At 37.3% G+C, this 18,810-nt stretch overlaps 1 pseudogene; it reads left to right on the top strand.

The window, feature by feature from the left end:
• Nucleotides 1-11,857: 11,857 nt before the first annotated feature.
• On the top strand, nt 11,858-12,427 carry LOC100582082 (annotated as a pseudogene).
• Nucleotides 12,428-18,810: the final 6,383 nt, after the last annotated feature.

The raw sequence follows: 18,810 nt of genomic DNA on the forward strand, positions 1-18,810 counted from the left end.
AAGGTATGCATAGGGCAAGTTTTAGATTTTAAATTGGAGGAGTAAGTGCTATTTGAGGGAGATTCAGGGAAGGATCCAATCCCAACGTCAAAGTCAGAGGCATACTCCATCCTCACAAAGGGGGACAAGAAGCAATGGAGGCAGGATGCAGTTGTCCTCAGAAAAGGAGCTTGAACCTGTAGAACGACTCCCATAGAAGAAAAAGGCACAGGTGGAACTTCCCAAGGACTCTCTTCTCTACATTGGCAGGCCACCTGGCAGTTTCTGGGGACTGAGACCCAGGTGCTTTAGCCAGATGGGGTTGCCTCAGGGAAAATGCACACAAAGCTGATCTTACTCTGCCTTCCTTTCTAATCTCCAGGGTTTCCTGAACAAGTTTCACTGAATTTTTGATCAGAAGCAGCTTTGGGCTGTTTGAAAAAAAATTCTCTTGATCTGCATAGTTCTTTATGCACCATTAAGTAGAAGGCACCTCAGTTCAGTCTTTTACCATGAAACCAAACATACCCTTTTTAGGTCCATGTTGGAATAGTTCTTTGACCAAATAAAAAAGAAAGGATTATATATCAGGTTATGAACAAAGAGCAAGTGTGATAGAGACAGATTGGTCAGAAAGTACACGCTGGAATTCTGAACTGGATTTAGGAAGACTGCTGTTCCAAAATCACTTTAGAGACTATATAAGCAAAACAATAAATTACAATGTAAAATAAAAATATTAACACTTCTATTTTTATATAAGAATAATTATCATTTAATGTAGTATAATATTTAATATAATAGATTAACACATATTCATTATTCATGTATCAGAAATACATTTTCCAAAATTTTCTCTGATGGGTGAAGCATCAAAGAAGTTTGGAGACTGTTGCTCTGGACCTTCTCTTCATAGGCTCATGAATCTTGCAGAACTATTTACTACAACATTTTAGAAAGACATAAGCAGATTACAGATGAATCTGCTTAGCCTCCTGGAATAACTAGGGATATGATCGTGAAGCCAGTGTGAGTTTACAGTAACTAGTCAAACTGAGAGGCCAGAAAGAGGATATGAAAATGCCTTGCTTTTCTTCTAGAATATAGACATTCAATGGATAAGAAAAAAATCATAAAAACAGGAAAACTGAGACCCAGAGAGATACATTTAAACGTTTAAGATAACAAACCTCCTAACAAGTAGAGTGAGCATTTGAATTCAGTTCAATTTTTCATCAAGGCCTGTGTCTTGCTGCTACAACTTGAAGCATTCATTCTTTTGTTTATATTATTTGCATGACATAATAGCCTCTTTTCTGTCCTTTCCTTCATCTGAGTCCTTTCCTTCCTTCAAGACTCAGTCCCTCTTTTCCATGAAGCCCTACTGATGATTCCAGCACTTATTATTCAGCGTCTTTTTCCAAACTCCAGACATGAACTTGGTTTATTGAGAATTTACTCCATGCCAGCCACATAGGCATTTCACATCTCCTCACATAACTCTGTAAGTTGTTGCGGTAGCCAGAATAATGGCTCCCAAAGATGTTCACATCCTAATCCCTGAAACCTGTAGATATGTAACATGACAAAAAAATTTACAAAGTAAGGCGATGTACATTAAAATACGCAGCTTATCCTGGGGTATCTGAGTGGGTCCAATCTATTCACATGAGCCCTTAAAAGTGGAAGAGGAAAGTGGAACATCTGAGATGTGTCAGAAGAAGATGCAGGAGAGATCCAAAGCACGAGAAGGCCCGGACCCACTGTAACTGACTTTGACAAAGAACAAAAGGGCAATAAGCAAAGGAATGTAGGTGGCCTCTAGAAGCTGGGATTGGCCCTCAAATGACAGCCAGCAAAGAAATGGGGAGCTCAGCCCTACAACTGCAAGAAACTGAATTCTGTCAATATCCCAAATGAGCAAGGAATTGGATTCTCCTCTAGAGCCTGCATATAGGAATACAGCCATGATGACACTTTGATTTCAGCCTTGTGGGGCCCAAAGCAAACAAGCCAAGACTTTTGATCTATGGATCTAAACTGTGAGATAATAAATTTGTGGGTTTTTTGGGCTTTTTTTTTTTCTTTTGAGACAGAGTTTCGCTCTTGTTGCCCAAGCTGGAGTGTAATGGCACAATCTCGCTCACTGCAACCTCTGCCTCCTGGATTCAAGTTATTCTCTTGCCTCAGCCTCCCGAGTAGCTGGGATTACAGGCATGCATCACCACGCCCAGCTAATTTTTTTGTATTTTTAGTAGAAACGGGGTTTCATCATGTTAGCCAGGCTGGTCTCAATCTCCTGACCTCAGGTGATCTGCCTGCCTCAGCCTCCCAAAGAGCTGGGATTTCAGGCATGAGCCACTGCACCCAGCCAAATTTGTGTTTTTTAAGCTGCTCAATTTGTAGTAACTTGTTATAGCAGAAATAGAAAACCAATAAAGTTTTTATTTCTGGGATAAATCCCACTTGGTCATGATGAATAATCTCTTTAATTATCTCTTTAATTTAATTATCTCCTTAAATTGTTGAATTCAATTTGCTAGTATTTTACTGAAGAATTTTGCATCAATATTTATCAAAGATACTGGCCTGTAGTTTTCTTTTTTCTTTTTTGATGTTTCTTTAACAAAACACTGGCTATAGAAGGGACATACCTCAATATAATAAAAGCCATATACAGCAGAAACTTAGCTAGTTGCATACTGAATGGGGAAAGCCTGAAAGCCTTTTCTCTGAGATCTGGAACATGACAAGCATGTTCACTTTCACCACTGTTACCAAACATAGTACTGAAAGTCCTAGCTAAGGAATCAGAAAAAAGAAAGAAAGAAAGATCATAAAATTGGAAAGGGGGAAGTCAAATTATCCTTGCTGGCAGATAATATGATCTTATAGTTGGACTCCACCAAAAAACTATTAGAACTGATAAACAAATTTAGTAAAGGTGTTATCTATAACTTTCAAACAAAAATTAGAGCCATACAAGAGTTAAGCTCACACAACTTGCAATTGTCAGAATTGATGCTATTAAATATGCTCTACTTTGAATGTGTGTGACACATGGTTTCTCTTTCTCTTTCACTTGAGAGAGATAAATGTATCTTAGATACATTACTCATCTAGCTTCTCCATATTATCTGATGTAGTCTTGGACACACAGACATCCCATGGGGTGGACACTTGATGTGCTTCCCAGATCCTCCAACAATGAAGGACTTGGTGCTCTAAGAGGTGAGAATTTTGTCAGCCCCTACAGAGATTGCCCCAGCTACAGAGCGGCCGAAACCAACCACACACCCTCCAGAGGGTTGCCTGCATAAAATGACCACTCCATACAGAAGGCCTGGCCAAGTTGGCCTGAGTCTGGACAATAATGAAGGACCCTGATAGCTTCAGAGCTCCCCATAGGGTTGGTGGAGGCTGCTATTGAGATTACTTTGCCCATCAACTTCTTCCTGCTGCTTCCTGCTTCCTTCCCCTTCCTTCAACAGATGTGGACTCCATGGACACTCCTTAATAAACATCTTGCAAGCTAAACTGCTTCTCAGAATCTGCTTCCCAGCGAACTAATCCTGTAGCATCCCACTGATACGTTTGGTTATATATGTAATACTGAATAAAGTTTATTTTACCTAGTAATTTGGGTAAAATATTAGCTCATTGTCACAAATTTCCAGAGTGCACAGAGGGACTATTTTAATTGTGCTTGCAACTTTATCTCATATTGTATGACTTTGAAAGTTGTAGAGAGCATATTTTATAAATAATCTCGCTTTGGGTGTTTTTGTAGTGTATGTCTAGCGCATAAATTAGGCAGCATTCTCATACAACACATATATCAGGTACTACAGGGACAGAGGAAGATTAGCATGTATCAACAAAAACCACACATTTTATGATTAACACAGAGGATTATATGGAAAGTTGATGTATACCCTCCCCTTATTTTTTCCCTGACTCTACAACCTTGCTGTGATGTTCCTGGCTTTGTGTGAGTTAACTTACTTGGGAGTACCAGAAAAGAAAAGAGGCTTTTAAGCATAGGATTGTTTGTTTATTTGTTTGTTTGTTTAAGAGATAAGATCTCACTCTGTTGCCCAGGCTTGAGTGCAGTGATACAATCATAGTTCACTGCAGCCTTGAACTCCTGGGCACAAGCAATCCAATTCTGCCATCTCAGCCTCCTGAGTAGCTGGAACTAAAGGCATGTGCCACCATGCCTGTCATGTTTTTTTCCTTGTTAAAAGCACTGAAGCCATCTTCCTGGTACCCATGATGAGACCGCTTCTCTACTTGTCTTCTTGTTGCTTATTCTATCATCTCTGTACCTCCTGCTTTCCAAGAATTCGCTGGCTACTAGATAGCCTTCTGCTATTTTCTAGCATCCTTATGTGCTCTTAAAATATGTGACACATAAGCAAAACACTGTCCACCATCACGAGAGGTTAGATTAACAGTTTCTTTCTTTTTTGTAGTTGCAATCTTTCCTCTCTCCTTCTACCATTTTTTATTTGTTTTTAATGAAAAGAGGCTTCTAAGCTTTTATTTTCACTACCTCTTCAAGAGCCACAAAAATCAAAAGTACTAAGAGTAATATTTTTAACTTTAGGAGCCCCAGGCAATCTTTCAAATAGATGACAAGCTTACAGTCAATAAAGAGGAATTTTAACCACATATCTCATGGATACAATGATGAACACTTGTCCCTTTTTACAGTCAGGAAGTAGAATGATCAGACCTCAAGTCAAAGTCCACATTTAAATCCCAAACACTCAGCTTCCTATGACGCATGCAGACATCCTTGCCCTTTGATCATACTACATCCCATAATAGTTGTTTTGCAGTGAATGCACATTTCCTGGAGAATTGAGGTTGCCTCCTGGCCTTCCAATGTCCTATGCTTCTACAATAGGTACATCTTCATGGGCAAAGCTGTTGCCTTTGTGCTTTCACTGTCCAAGCTCAGGCAGGAACATAAGTTATCAGGATAGCATCCTAAAAGCACCTCTATTTCTTCCTGTTGGCAGTACATGCCAGAAAACTAAATTTTATGTTGTTTCATCTTATCTTTGGCAAGTTCATTCTGCAAAAGATATATCTTAACAGTAGCCAACCACAAGCAATCAGACTCAGACTTATTATCTTCTTAATCCCACATCACCCCTCGATATGGCCATTTTGGCCAGATTTACCCTGTGATTAAATGTCTACTTGAGTTCTGTTTATTGGTTATTGTCTCAGTACATCTGCAATTTTAAGATTCATTATATTATCTTTTGCTCATCTCTCGTATTCACCTGTCCGCAGTCTGTGTTTCAGCTTTGCCCTCACCTCCTGTCATCAGCCTATCTCCCAATAAAGTCCCCACCATTGTTCTATTGCAAAATTCTATTTGGTCAGCTGCCTCTTTACCTCTATTCAGGTCTTTTTCCTCTCCCCACATGCTCCAGCTCTCTGTTCCTGGATATGCTGGGTATAACTAGTACTCACTACTGAGTACAGGTACCCCTTATATGTGAGAGTCCTGGAGGCACCCAACCAATCTCACTATGGTCCTCAGTCAATGACTGAAATTGAGCTGCATTTCTTCATGGAGAAGAGGGAAGAATACCTCTTTCCCAATTTTAGCATGGCTGTATTCCACATAAGCATAAGACATTTACATTTGTGTCTCAATCATTTACAAAGTTTATAGGGAAGTAGCTCTTTTAGGTTATAACTTACACTGCTTACTTTCCCCACCACCTATTAGCAAAAGAATGAGCCCATGGGACATTTGAATAGGAGACCAAACTGAGTGAAACTTATCTACATGCAGATAGGTAACACCCAAAATGTTTCTTGGTAAAGCCAAATTCTGATGAACAGTGGGCCAAACTCATTAGTTTAGCTCTCTTCCCCCCTACCCAGCTTTAATGAGGTATAACTGACAAGTAAAAATTATATATATTTAAGGTGTACAACATGATAATTTGATATATATACATGGTAAAATGGTGACCACAGTCAAGTTAATTAACATATCCATCACCTCACATAGTTACCATTTTTTTTCTTTGTGGTACAAACACTTAAGATCTACTGTCTTAGCAAATATAAAGTATACAATACAGTATTAATAACTACAGTCTCTATGTTGTCCATTACATCCCCAGAATTTATTCATCTTATAACTGAAAGTTTGTACCATATGATCTTAGCTCTTTCTTTTATGGTAAGTCTCAGACTAGCCCTACTCCTGGGGGAGACTAGATGAAATTCCTGAGCAGAAAGTTGGAGTAGAGCAGGTAGATCTGAATAGAAAGTTAGCATGAAAGAAGTCATAGGGGTCTAAGAAGAAGGAGCATTGGGGAAGGGGATATGGTATGAGGACAGAAGCAGAATTATCATCAAGAGACTGCAAAGCACATATCAGTCATAACTGCCAGGAAGCCGTATGGATGCCAGAATAAGGCTCGTAGTCTTATTGTGGCTATTTACATAGGCACTTCCGCACATAACCTCTGTCAAGGGTACATGTTGGCTGTTCTCAACACCATCGGACAGAACAAACCATTATCACTTGTCTCTCCATGTGTGAGGACCTCCCAGCAGAAATACTGCTTACCTGTGCCATGAGATTTGTTTAGTACCCCTGTGCTGTCTGGGTAGCTTCCTCTAAGCTTCCCAGGAAATTCCTAAGGTCTGGAAACACAGGATAGTGTTCTTGACCAGTGGTGGTTTCGAAGAGAATTTTCATTCCACTTCCAGCCTCTGCATTTGGGTAGAACAAGACCACAATAAAGTGAATTCCATTACACAAATATTACTTACAAATTCTGATCCTTTCTGAAGTGACTTGGAATATTGTATTTCTCTTTTGATTTGGAAAGAGTTGATATTTCTTCTCACCAACCTGCACTGAGTTCTGTTTGAACTGAGAATCTTTTACATTGGCTTTTTTTTTTTTTTCCAAATCTGAAGTAGTGGTTCTTTTGACCTTACTGTTACTGAAAGGAGAACAATATGGCTATAAAAGTAAGTGCAGCATCTCTGAGAAATCCAAGTGTTTAGCAAATCAAATACAACATAAGGCACATTAAGGTTTTATTAACATCTCATTTATTGGCAAGAGTTGCTTCTTTCTGAAGAGTTCTAGTCTGCCTCTCAAGACTTAATCTGATGTTTTCCATTTGTTTAATAGTATGTTTTTTACCTTTTTCCTCACACAGGTCTCATACTTTTATGACACTTTTCCCTTATGACTCTACTTCAGTGTCGTCTTCTCAGAGAACCCAGCCAGTGACATCCTGAAAGCATACTCTGTGAGTTTGTGAGAGCTGAGACTTAACGGCGGTTTTGTTCAGGGCTCTGTTTCCAGTGTCGTGCTCTGCAGACAACATAAAGCAGACATTGGATAGGAATGTTGAATGTTGAATGAATGAACAGCATCCATGCTTATGGTCAACAAACCTAGTGTCCTCTGAGTGTCATGATAAAGAGCACTTGCTCTGGAATCTGACCATATGAGTCCAGTTTGGCTCAGTTGCTTCCCAGTTTGTAACATTGGATGAGTTCATTAACTTTTCTACTCTTATTTTTTCATGTGTAAAATCAGAACCATAGTTGTATCCACAAGATAGTTTTTCTTAAATTTGTATTGTTTTATCTTGTTTTTGAAGATTAAATGAATTGTGAAGCACTTAGGAGAACACTGAGCAGATAGATGTTCTCAATTAAAGTCAATGGTACTACACAGTATGAAAGTTTATGGTGGCAGAGTGCTCACTATCTGATTAGGTGATTCTTACTAGTTTTAGAAGTTTTCATTTCTAGGATGACCTTTCTGCCCTCTCCATCAATATACTTTATTATAGAAGTCTGTTCAGTCTCTTTAAAACACTTAGTGGTCTCTGAAATAAACTTGCTTTACAAAATCTATGTGGAGGGAACTTTTCCATCTTGTTTCGTGTTATATCCCCACTTCAAGAAGAATAGTTAACATGTAATAGTTGTTTAATAAATATTTATTTAAAGAATGCATTGAGTAAATTGTTTAAGTTTTATTTTTATGTTATGGCAAATTTGACCTCATAACTGTATCTATCAGTTCTATCTCAGCTCTGTGGAGCAAAAGATAATGGCTTTAATGCCTTTTCTTTTCTTTTTAGATATTGACATTTTTATTTGTTATTTTTAAAAATTATTCTTAATTTTTTGGTGTACACAGTAGATGTATATATCCTTATGGGGTACATGTGATATTTTGATACAGGCTTTAATGCCTTTTCTATATGACAATTTATTGGACATTTGAAGAAACGATCTTTCCTTTATTTCTCTATTCTTTATGTTTTCCTTATGATTGTGTGTGTGGTAGGTGGGGCAGGTAATGGAAGATAATATGAACATAAAAGAAGACATAGAGAATTCCTAAGATAGGGTGGGCGTGGTGGTATTTGTCTATTTTTGTTTTTGTTGCCTGTGCTTTTGAAGTCTTTTCTAAAAAACTTTTGCCCAGATCAATGACATGAACTGTTTCCCCAATATTTCCTTCTAGTAGTTTCAGAGTATCAGGTCTTCATTGAAGTCAAGTCTGTAATTCATCTTGGTTTTATTTTTATATACAGTGAGACATAAGAGGTCTAGCTGATCATCTCAAATAGATGCAAAAAAGCATTTGAAAAATTTCAACATCATTTCATGATAAAAACCCTCAACAAACTAGGTTTAGAAGGAGTGGGCCTCAATATAGTAAAAGCCACATATAGCAAACCAGTGGCTAGTATTACATCAAATGGGGAAAAGCTGAAAGATTTTTACTGAAGAACTGGAACAAGACTCTAACCACTCTTATTCAACATAGTACTGGAAGTCCTTGCCAGAACAGTTAGTCAAGAGAAATAAATACTGGGTATCCAAATTGGAAAGGAGGAAGTCGGATTATCCCTTTTTGCAGATGACACAATACTTTCATATAGAAAATCCTAAAAGCCCCACCAAAAAAACTTTTAGAACTAATAAACAAATTCAGTAAAGTTGCAGGATACAAAATTAACATACAAAATTGGTAATATACCAAACACAAAGAAGCAGAAAAAGAAATTAAGAAAGGAATTCTATTTATAGAAGCTACAAAATAATAGCTTCTATTTATTTATTATTCTAGGTATAAATATTTCTAGGTATATTTATACCTAGATACATCTAGGTATATTTATTTCTAGGTATATTATTATTTCTAGGTATATTTATACCTAGAAATAAATTTAACTAAGGCAGTGAAAAACCTTTACATGAAAAACCATAAAACGCTGGTGAAAGAAATTGAAGAGATCACAAAAAATGGAAGATATCTTGTGGATTGAAAGAAATAATATTGTGAAAATGACCATACTACCAAAATTGATCTACAAATTAAATGCAATTTCTATAAAAATACCAATGATATTCTTCAAAGAAACAGGAAAAAAAATCATAAAATGTAAATGGAACTAAGAAAGACACCAAATAACCAAAACAATTTTGAGGGAAAAAAAAAGAAGTTTATGAATGCCTTTTGTATAGTAGATGAGTATGTTTCCTTTCCTATTGACTTGCCACATGACTTGTCTTGACTAATGGAATTGAGAAGAGTTTGTGTGCATGATGTAGCTTAGCCCCACTAGAACCACTATTAAAACAGAGAATGTATTTTAGGTCTCTATGCCTCTATGTCTCTTTGCCTTTCCTCCCTTATGGGGCGAAAACTAATCTAAAATTAAAGAAGAGATACAAGGACCAAAATAATCCTGGCAGTATTTGAATCCCTAAGGCTAGGTTTTTCTAAAGACAGCTACATTCCTATCCACAAATCAATCAATCAGTAAGAAATAAGTAAATAAATAGCAAAAAACAACAAAAAAGGTATCTATAGAGTGTGATAGATATGTCAATTTGCTTGACTGTAATAATAATTTCACTTTGTCTGTATATATCCCTGATATTGGTTATTCCTCTTGCCTGCATTCCAGAATGAGAAAACAAGTGGAACTGAACTGAGCCAAGTCTAGCCAAGCAGCATTGAACTCATTGGAGCTACAGCCAGCCATATTGTAGCCTTCATGTAATATGAGTAAGAAATAAATGTTTGCTCTTATAAAACACTGAGATAATAGGAACATTTATTATTGCAACAAAAGAAGATTAACACACTTGTTGATACCTTTTCAAAAACATTTAGTTCTTGTACTGTCTCCTTCATAAAACTTCCTCTAAGTGTTTCTGTGACTCATCTATAGTTTCCAGATTTAGCAAATAAAAATAGAGGACTCAAAGCTGGCATTTAAAAATATGTATAGCTCAACTTCCTAACTTGATTATAAGCTCTTTAAAGTAGGACCCAATCTGGTTCATAACATCCAGCAATATATATTGGACTTCTACTGTTCCAAGCATTTTTATTAGGCATTGGAGATGTAATGGCATGTGAAAATAAACAGAAGCTTTATACTCTTTAAGCTTTTAAACTACTGGAGGAAACAGAAATTAAGCAAATAATCAACATAATAAATATCAAAGTGTAGTTCTAACCAATGTTATTTAAAGATACCAGGTGCATGGTCCTCTGAGAATCTATCTGTGTATGGGAGACCTGATCAAGTCGGGAAGGTAAGGAAAGGCTTCTGTGAAGGAGTGAGGTGATTTCTCAAGTTTAGAGGCAGAAAGGTCAGAAAGAATAGTCCAGCCTCTGCAAATTCCATAGATGGAAGTTAGAAACGTGTCTGAAGAAGAAAGACTAAAGTTGCTATGAGATGAGATTGAAGAAGTAAATAAGGACAGCCATGGTATCTCCCTAATGATAAACGCAGTCCCACATGCTTAGTATGTGTCCAACAAATAATCATGACCATATATGGCTTGACTTAGGTATATTGAATGCCTGTGGCTAATTGATAGGATTACAAACAGAAAAAACATATAGTCCTTATCTTCAAGGACTCTCTCTCTCTCATACTTTATCTGCTAGAAGCTATAATAGTTCAGCAACCATCAGTCATAGTTGAGTTCTAAGTGACAAAAAGCCAGCTCTCATTGATTTATTCAAAAGAAGAAAATCACTTTATTGACTAACGGAATACAAATAAATATTAAACAACCAAGCTGCAGGAAGGATAAGAGCGTGGCTATCTTTAGAAAGACTTGGCCTTAGGGATTCAAATACTGCCAGGATTATTTTGGTCCCTTGTATCTATTCTTTCATTTTAGATTAGTTTTCTCCCCATAAGGGAGGAAAGGTATAGAGACATAAAAGTTAAAATTGAGAGATAAGTATGAACACTCCAGTGGAAAAGAAGTAGAAGATCTGAAGACGAGTGAAATTACGGGGTTCGAAAAGCCAAAATACATTTATTGTCTGAGGAGTGTATTTAAGAGAGCATAATAGGTGAGCTTTCTCATGGAGCAAAGAGCAGGAGGACAGGGGATTGATCTCCCAAGGGAGGTCCCCCAATCCGAGTCACGGCACCAAATTTCATGCGTGTCCGTGTGAAGAGACCACCAAATAGGCTTTGTAAATATAAAGCTAAAATAGAAATATTTGAAAAGAGGAAAACCTGAAGATCAATAATCTAAATGAACAGCAAAATACAATCAAAGAAAACAAAAGAAGAAAAATAATAAAGATCTCAACTGAGAGCCTCCCATTGTCAGATTTTGACCTAGGACCATCTTGGAAAGGGATTCTTCTGTGATTCAGAGGTGAAGGCTTTGGTATCAGGATGATGCTGGCTTCATAAAATGAGTTAGGGATAATTCCCTCTTTTTCTATTGATTGGAACAGTTTCAGAAGGAAGGTACCAGCTCCTCCTTGTACCTCTGGTAGCATTCGGCTGTGAATCCATCTGGTCCTGGACTTTTTTTGGTTGCCCTTACAGTGAGGTTTCTTACTAAGCGATTCATTAGAGAATATGCTTCTAATTTTGAATCTATCTATAAGAAGCACTTGTGTTTGGAAAGGAAACAACTAAATCTAGAAATATATGACCCTTGTTCTCAAACACAGAAAGCAAAATTCTCCCTCACAAGTGAGCTTCACTGGGCAGATGGGTTTGTTTTTGTGTATGACATCAGTGATAGGTCTTCATTTGCTTTTGCAAAAGCACTGATTTACAGAATCCGGGAGCCACAAACTAGTCATTGTAAAAGAGCTGTGGAATCAGCAGTGTTTTTGGTTGGCAACAAACGAGATCTTTGTCATGTGAGAGAGGTTGGCTGGGAAGAAGGGCAAAAGCTGGCACTGGATAACCGATGCCAATTCTGTGAACTGTCTGCAGCAGAGCAGTCTCTGGAGGTGGAAATGATGTTTATCAGAATTATCAAGGAAATCCTGATAAACTTCAAACTCAAAGAAAAGAGAAGACCCAGTGGATCTAAATCAATGGCCAAATTGATCAATAATGTATTTGGAAAGAGAAGAAAGTCTGTTTAGTACACATGTAATCCTGGGAGATTTGTTATATCAGAGTTTCAAACATTCACATGATAATTAAACTAACTTTTGTATGCTATGTTTTTTTTTTTGGTAAAAATTCTCTTGGAGATATGAAATGATTGAGTATGAACCACAGCCGTGTTTTCAAACACGCAGTTTGCCTTTTTGGTTGTTGTATCCTGCTCACTCTCCTTCACACAGAACCTTTCATTTATTGTACAACATTGCATTCACCCTAACCTACTGGCAGACAGCGATCCCAGTTTGCCTTGCCAAATAAACTCTGTTTGTGTGAATTTATTAAACGACAAAAAAAAAAAAGAGAGTATAATAGGTGAACTTAGAGATAATCTAGAGTTACATCATGATAAACATTATTACCTGACTGAAGGAAGTTAAACTTGATGCCAAAGGTATCTAGTCTTCATCATTAGTTTTCTTAATTTTTCTGGGCTAAGGTATTCTCATTTGCACGATGAAAGATGTATCAGACATACTTTGCTCAGTATTGCTTTACTTGAAGAATTAATCTTTCCCTACATCATGTGGTGATGGTGCAACTGTGAAATATCACCACTCCATCCCCCAACTACAGTATAACCACATGGCTCAGGGTGGACAATCAAAGTGCTTCATCCCTTTAGCCATAAAGACTTTTCAGAGATAAGAAACTAATCTGAGCAAGGCCATTCATGAGATTTGATATGAGCATGTCAGAGAAAAGGGATTTTCTAACTGTTTGAGGGAAGCTGTAAGATAGGCTAATGGCTGCTTCAGTGGCCAAGGAAGAATGAACATGAAGCCAAAACACAAAAGAAAGCACTGTAAATGGAAGGAAAGAGAGTTATATCTAAGTCCCTGGATCTGTCCATGACTGAAGCAACAGCCACTGGTGGACTTCCTAGTTATATAAGCTAATTATTTTCCCCTTTTTCTTAAATAGTATGAGTTAAGTTTCTTGAAATTAAAATATTCTTGATTAAAATGGAGGTAATTCTGTCTGCTCACAGGGTTACTATTGTAAAGATCAGATTTATAAGAATCTGGCAAGGCTGGTGGCCCATACCTGTAGTCCCAGCTACTCTGGAGGCTGAGGCAAGAGGATCGTTTCAGCCTGGGAGTTTGAGGCTGCAGTGAGCTATGATCATCCCACTGTACTTCAGCCTGGGTGACACAGTGAGACCCTGTCTCAAAAAAAAAAAAAAAAAAAAAGAAGGAAAGAAAGAAAAGAAAAAGAAGAAAAAATATATAATTCATTGTAAGCTCTAAAGAGCACCTGAGTCATTATTTGACTTTTAACAAATTACTTTGACCATAAAGAAAATAATAAAAACAATTATTCTCACGAAATAGTGGTAAGTTATACTTTTCATGAAATAAACTATGGTAATAGATTTTTGCATATGCTATGATTTGGAATCATAAATGATCCTGATTGACTCTGTGTTGGGCTTTGTCTAAATACTGTACTTTGTTTTTACTGGTATTTGAAGCCAGCAAGTAATATGTTTATTCAAATACTTACGGCCAAATATCCTTAATTACTTTCTGAAACAATAGTTTCTGAACAGGGAGAGTGGTCAATTATTTGTCTTTAATATGATTATTATAATAAAACTATGGACATGTTTTTGCAGTCAAGCTTCCTCAGAGATGTTTATAATGATTCAATCACAAACTAAATCTCTGTGTTTCCTGCTTTGTTGTTGTTGTTGCTGTTGTTAGGGAATTAGGGGATTCCCTGGTATAGCAGTGTCTTGGTTACATCCACTTCCTATCTTACCTCTTTTCTGAAATATTTAAAATTCTTCTTGCCAGTGCACCAGGAGTAAAAAGTCCTATTTATATTGTTCCTCACTGTGTATGTCATTGCTTCTATCATACTCTGGAATGCTTACGGTACCGTACTTAGATTCAGGATGGCCAGCATTTCCAGCCATTGATGACATTATTAAGAAACAGAATGATAAACTATGGCTGAATCATTTACAACGCCAGGTGTTCCTGGCAATAAATCTCTTATGACAATGTATCTGAGGCTGGGCACGGTGTCTTGCACCTGTAATCCCAGCATTTTGGGAGGCCCAGGCAGGTGGATCACTTGCGGTCAGGAGTTCGAGACCAGCCAGACCAACATGGTGAAACCTCATCTCTACTAAAAATACAAATTAGCTGGGTGTGGTGGCACATGTCTGTAATCCCGGTTACTTGGGAGGCTACGGCAGGAGAATCGCTTGAACCCGGGAGGCGGAGGTTGCAGTTAGCCGAGATCACACCATTGCACTCCAGCCTGGGCAACAAGAGTGAAACTCTGTCTCAAAAAAAAAAAAGAAAATATATCTGATATATTCCAGAAATGAAAACTACCCTCAATCTGTCTGTATCCTATTTGTTTTCCCCTGATATTTCCTTAGTAAGCTGCCTGGATGGAATGCGTAAAACAATAACAGCATTGCTTTTTCACATAAGTTTGAAATTTTCCCTTCAAATACAAAAATATTTTTCTCAGTCTCTTTTATTAGAAAGTCACCACTGCAGTGAGGCGAAAACATACATTCTGAGAAGTTAAAGTAGAAATGACAATTTACAAAACAAACTGTGCTATGATTTGCATAATGTGTAAACTTTACTAAATTATGGCATGCAACACAAACTATTTAAGCCCAAAATGTTTTAATGTCATCTTATTCAGACTCACACGTTCCAAGATAAAACCATAGATAGGTGGCTATACCCTCAGTCTGAACTCATGTGTTTCAGAGAAAAGAGTATTGCCTGTTCTACTAATTTCTCTGTTTATCAATTCTGAACAACACCTGCCCAGACCATGCTTACTAACTTTACTCTAAAACCACTTTGTCTGCCTTCTCCCAACAAAAAAACCTAGCAGTACCTTTCCCTAAATTTTCCCCATGAGAACTATGGGTGCTCTGGTAAATGTTCTGTTTTCCCTTGTTCAGTCAACTTAATAAACTAAGTTTTGTGTGGTTAGCAGATCCCTGATGATCTTTTCATGAAAGCTTGTGTCATTCAGACATGATGACATTGCTTTCCTCATCATCCATCATGGTACCCACACTGTGTTCTTTGCTCCTAAAACTTAAATACTTGGCCCTAGGGATATATTTGTCGCCTGTTAGATGTTGAACAGGTATCTGAGAAGAGATAAGGACTAGGGACTTATTCTTGTTTAAACTCAGTATTTATTGGCTGACTTTATATCTATCTAAGGACAGTCAAAACTGGGTGGTAGCCAACCACTTTACTTTTGAGTGATGACTCTGGTTCTGCAGAATCTATGAAACTGAGTCATAAAAGACAATGATGTGCTTATATTCTCAATCACTAGACTCTGGTTTTTCTTTTTCTTACATCATGCTACCAATGCTAGAGGCTGAAACAAGGACAAATGTGCAGAGGCTACATGCCGCCACACAGCTGGAAAATGCCTTTGACAAGCACACAAAGTATTCTTGCTGTGGATAATTTCCTTTTCAACATAAGTAATATGTGTCTTCCATCGTGACCCATGTGAGATTAGACTACATGATCGTTAGGTCTCTTCAAACCCAAGACTACGTTGTGTTATAAAAATTTCAAAGTAGGTAAACTTTGGCCTTAATCATTATTCAGCCCATCTTTTTTCCCTGCTCTTCTGACATTGCTTCTGTTTGCTACCTTTCACTAGTGTTCATTGATGGTTTTAGTGTATTCATGTTGTCCTCATTCACCCAAGATCTTTATTTTAGGCCTGGTGCCAAGAACCAAACTTCATTCTCACACATGTGATTTTATTTCCTGTGTTAGAACCAAAACAATCAGAATTAAGTTTTACTAGCTGAAAGTTACAACTCCAAAAGAAATTTGACTTCATCAGGACCTTCCTGAAAGAAATAATCACTGAACCAAAAAATGGATGTCCATGTATCATTTATATAGCAGTTGCCTACCTTTCATATACAGTACATCAGGTTAGAGCTGTGCAATAATATTTTATAATTTATGTTATGAGCATGGATCAATGGTATAGTCAAAAATCCTGCCTTTCAATCTGTTGCCTAACAGGCATTTGTTGGACACATTTAAAAACTAGCTGGCTTATATTAAACATAATTGTGTGCTAAACTATATATTTGGCCTTTTTATCTCATTGAATTCAATGAGATAAACCTAGAAAGAATGATTTTATAACTCCCATTTTGTAGGTTTTAAGAAGTTAAGTAATTTACTCTATATTACATATTTGGTAAATGTTAGACTTTCCTCTCAAGCTTTCAATTTGGCTGAGTAAATAACAATATTCATGGAATATAAAATAACATGAAAACAAAAAGCAAGTCACAAGGCACTACTTTATTAATTGCACCCATGTAATTTGGGAAATCTATTATCAATTTTCTGAATTAAAATAAAGGAGGTATTATTGTGAGATGGACTGTATTTAGAAAGCTTCCTAAAAGAGATGGATAATTACACTGGGTTGTGAAATATGTACAATGGCAGAATGTTTGTCGAAGGGAGGAATTTCAGAGAACACAGGAACAATACATTATTGGAAGGAGAAACTAGTAGGAGCACTGACAGATTATCAAATTACCAAGAAAATTTTCAATGGCTAGTGAGGCCTTGAATGAGGGATAGGGGAGGAGGAGGGAGAAATAAAAACTAAATAGCTATTAGTGTTGAGGGAGGTGTGCAGTGGAATTTGTGGCCACACTCCCCTTTCCCTCCATGAGCCACTTGGTCTATAAAAAGACTGGCAACTAAGGCTTATTCAAGCAGAATTCAATGGTATCTACACTAAGAGTTTTAAAAGCCACATTGTGACATATAGAGAATTTGGATGGATGGCCTGACAACAGGCAAACATCAAGGAGATTTATTTGTTTATTAGTTGCTCAGTTTGTTTGTTTGTTTGAAAGTTGCCTTTCTCTGTCTTTTGACAGATAAAAAGATGGGAACATATATAACTGAGAATAAGAGAAAGAAAAAATTAAAATTTGCCTACAATGTGGATGTGGTAAATGAGAAGGAAATTGATATGTTTTAAGTACTCAATGTGAGCCAGAAACTGTACTAATTTTATTTTTTTTTTTACACATTGCTTCACTTAATCCCCATAACAACTATAAGAAGTAGATGTTACTTACAGAGGGGATGCTAAAATTTAGGGGATTTAGGGGATTTTTTTTTTTTTAGTTATATTTCAAGTTGAAGAAAGAATTTAGAGAAGTTTAATACCTGGCCTAAAGTCATATAAAAATAAAGTATTTAAACCAGTTCTCATTGATATCAAAGTCCATTGTTTCTCATTAAATGAATCTCATATTTTTAAAAAAATCCTTAATAATTTACTGAGATGAAGCATTCTTAGGAAATTTAATAAGCAAAATATTCAGATAAAAATTAGTATTTTAGTCGAGCATTTCTGTGCAACACATCAATCCGACAAAGTGGTTTAAAACAACTTTGTCTTTTTTTTTTCTTTTTTTCTTGAAATGAGGTCTTATTTTGTCACCCAGGCTGGAGTGCCATTACCAGAAAGGGGTCCTGATCCAGACCCCAAGACAGGGTTCTTAGATCTCACAAACTCTGAGTGCATAGAGTAAAGTGAAAGAAAGTTTATCAGGAAAGTAAAGGAAGAGAGAGGGGCCACTCCATAGGCTAGGCAGCAGCATAGGCTGCTCAGCTGCTTATACTTACTGTTACTTTTTGACATATGCTAAACTAGCAGTGGATTATTTATGAGTTTTCCAGGAAAAGGGTGGGCAATTCCCAGAACTGAGGGTTCCACCCCTTTTTAGACCATATAGGGTGACTTCCTCATGTTGCCATGGCATTTGTAAGCTGTTATGGTGCTAGTGGGAGTGCTTTTAGCATGCTAACGCATTATAATTAGCATATAATGAGGAGTGAGGACAACCAGAGGTCACATTTGTTGCCCTCGTGATTTTGGCTGGCTTTGGCTGGCTTCTTTACAATATGCTGTTTCATCAGCAAGGTCTTTGTGCTCTGTACCTTGTGCGGACCTCCAAACTCATCCGCAACTAAGAATGCCTTAACCTCCTGGGAATGCAGCTGGCCTCAGCCCTATTTTACCCATCCCCTATTCAAGATAGAGTAGCTTTGGTTTGATCACCTCTGACAGCATGATTTTGGCTCATTGCAGCTTTGACTTCTCCCCGGCTCAAGTGATCCTCCTGTCTCAGCCCCCCAAGCAGTTGGGACTATAGGCACATGCCACCACACCCAGCTAATTTTTGTATTCTTCTTGTGTGTAGAGATGGGGTTTTGCCACCTTGCCCAGGCTGGTCTTGAACTCCTGGGCACAAGCCATCTGCCTGCCTTGGCCTCCCAAAGTGTTGGATTACTTGTTGATG

This window comes from Nomascus leucogenys, chromosome 15 (genome assembly GCF_006542625.1).
Source record: "Nomascus leucogenys isolate Asia chromosome 15, Asia_NLE_v1, whole genome shotgun sequence".
Taxonomy (NCBI): Eukaryota; Metazoa; Chordata; class Mammalia; order Primates; family Hylobatidae; genus Nomascus; species Nomascus leucogenys.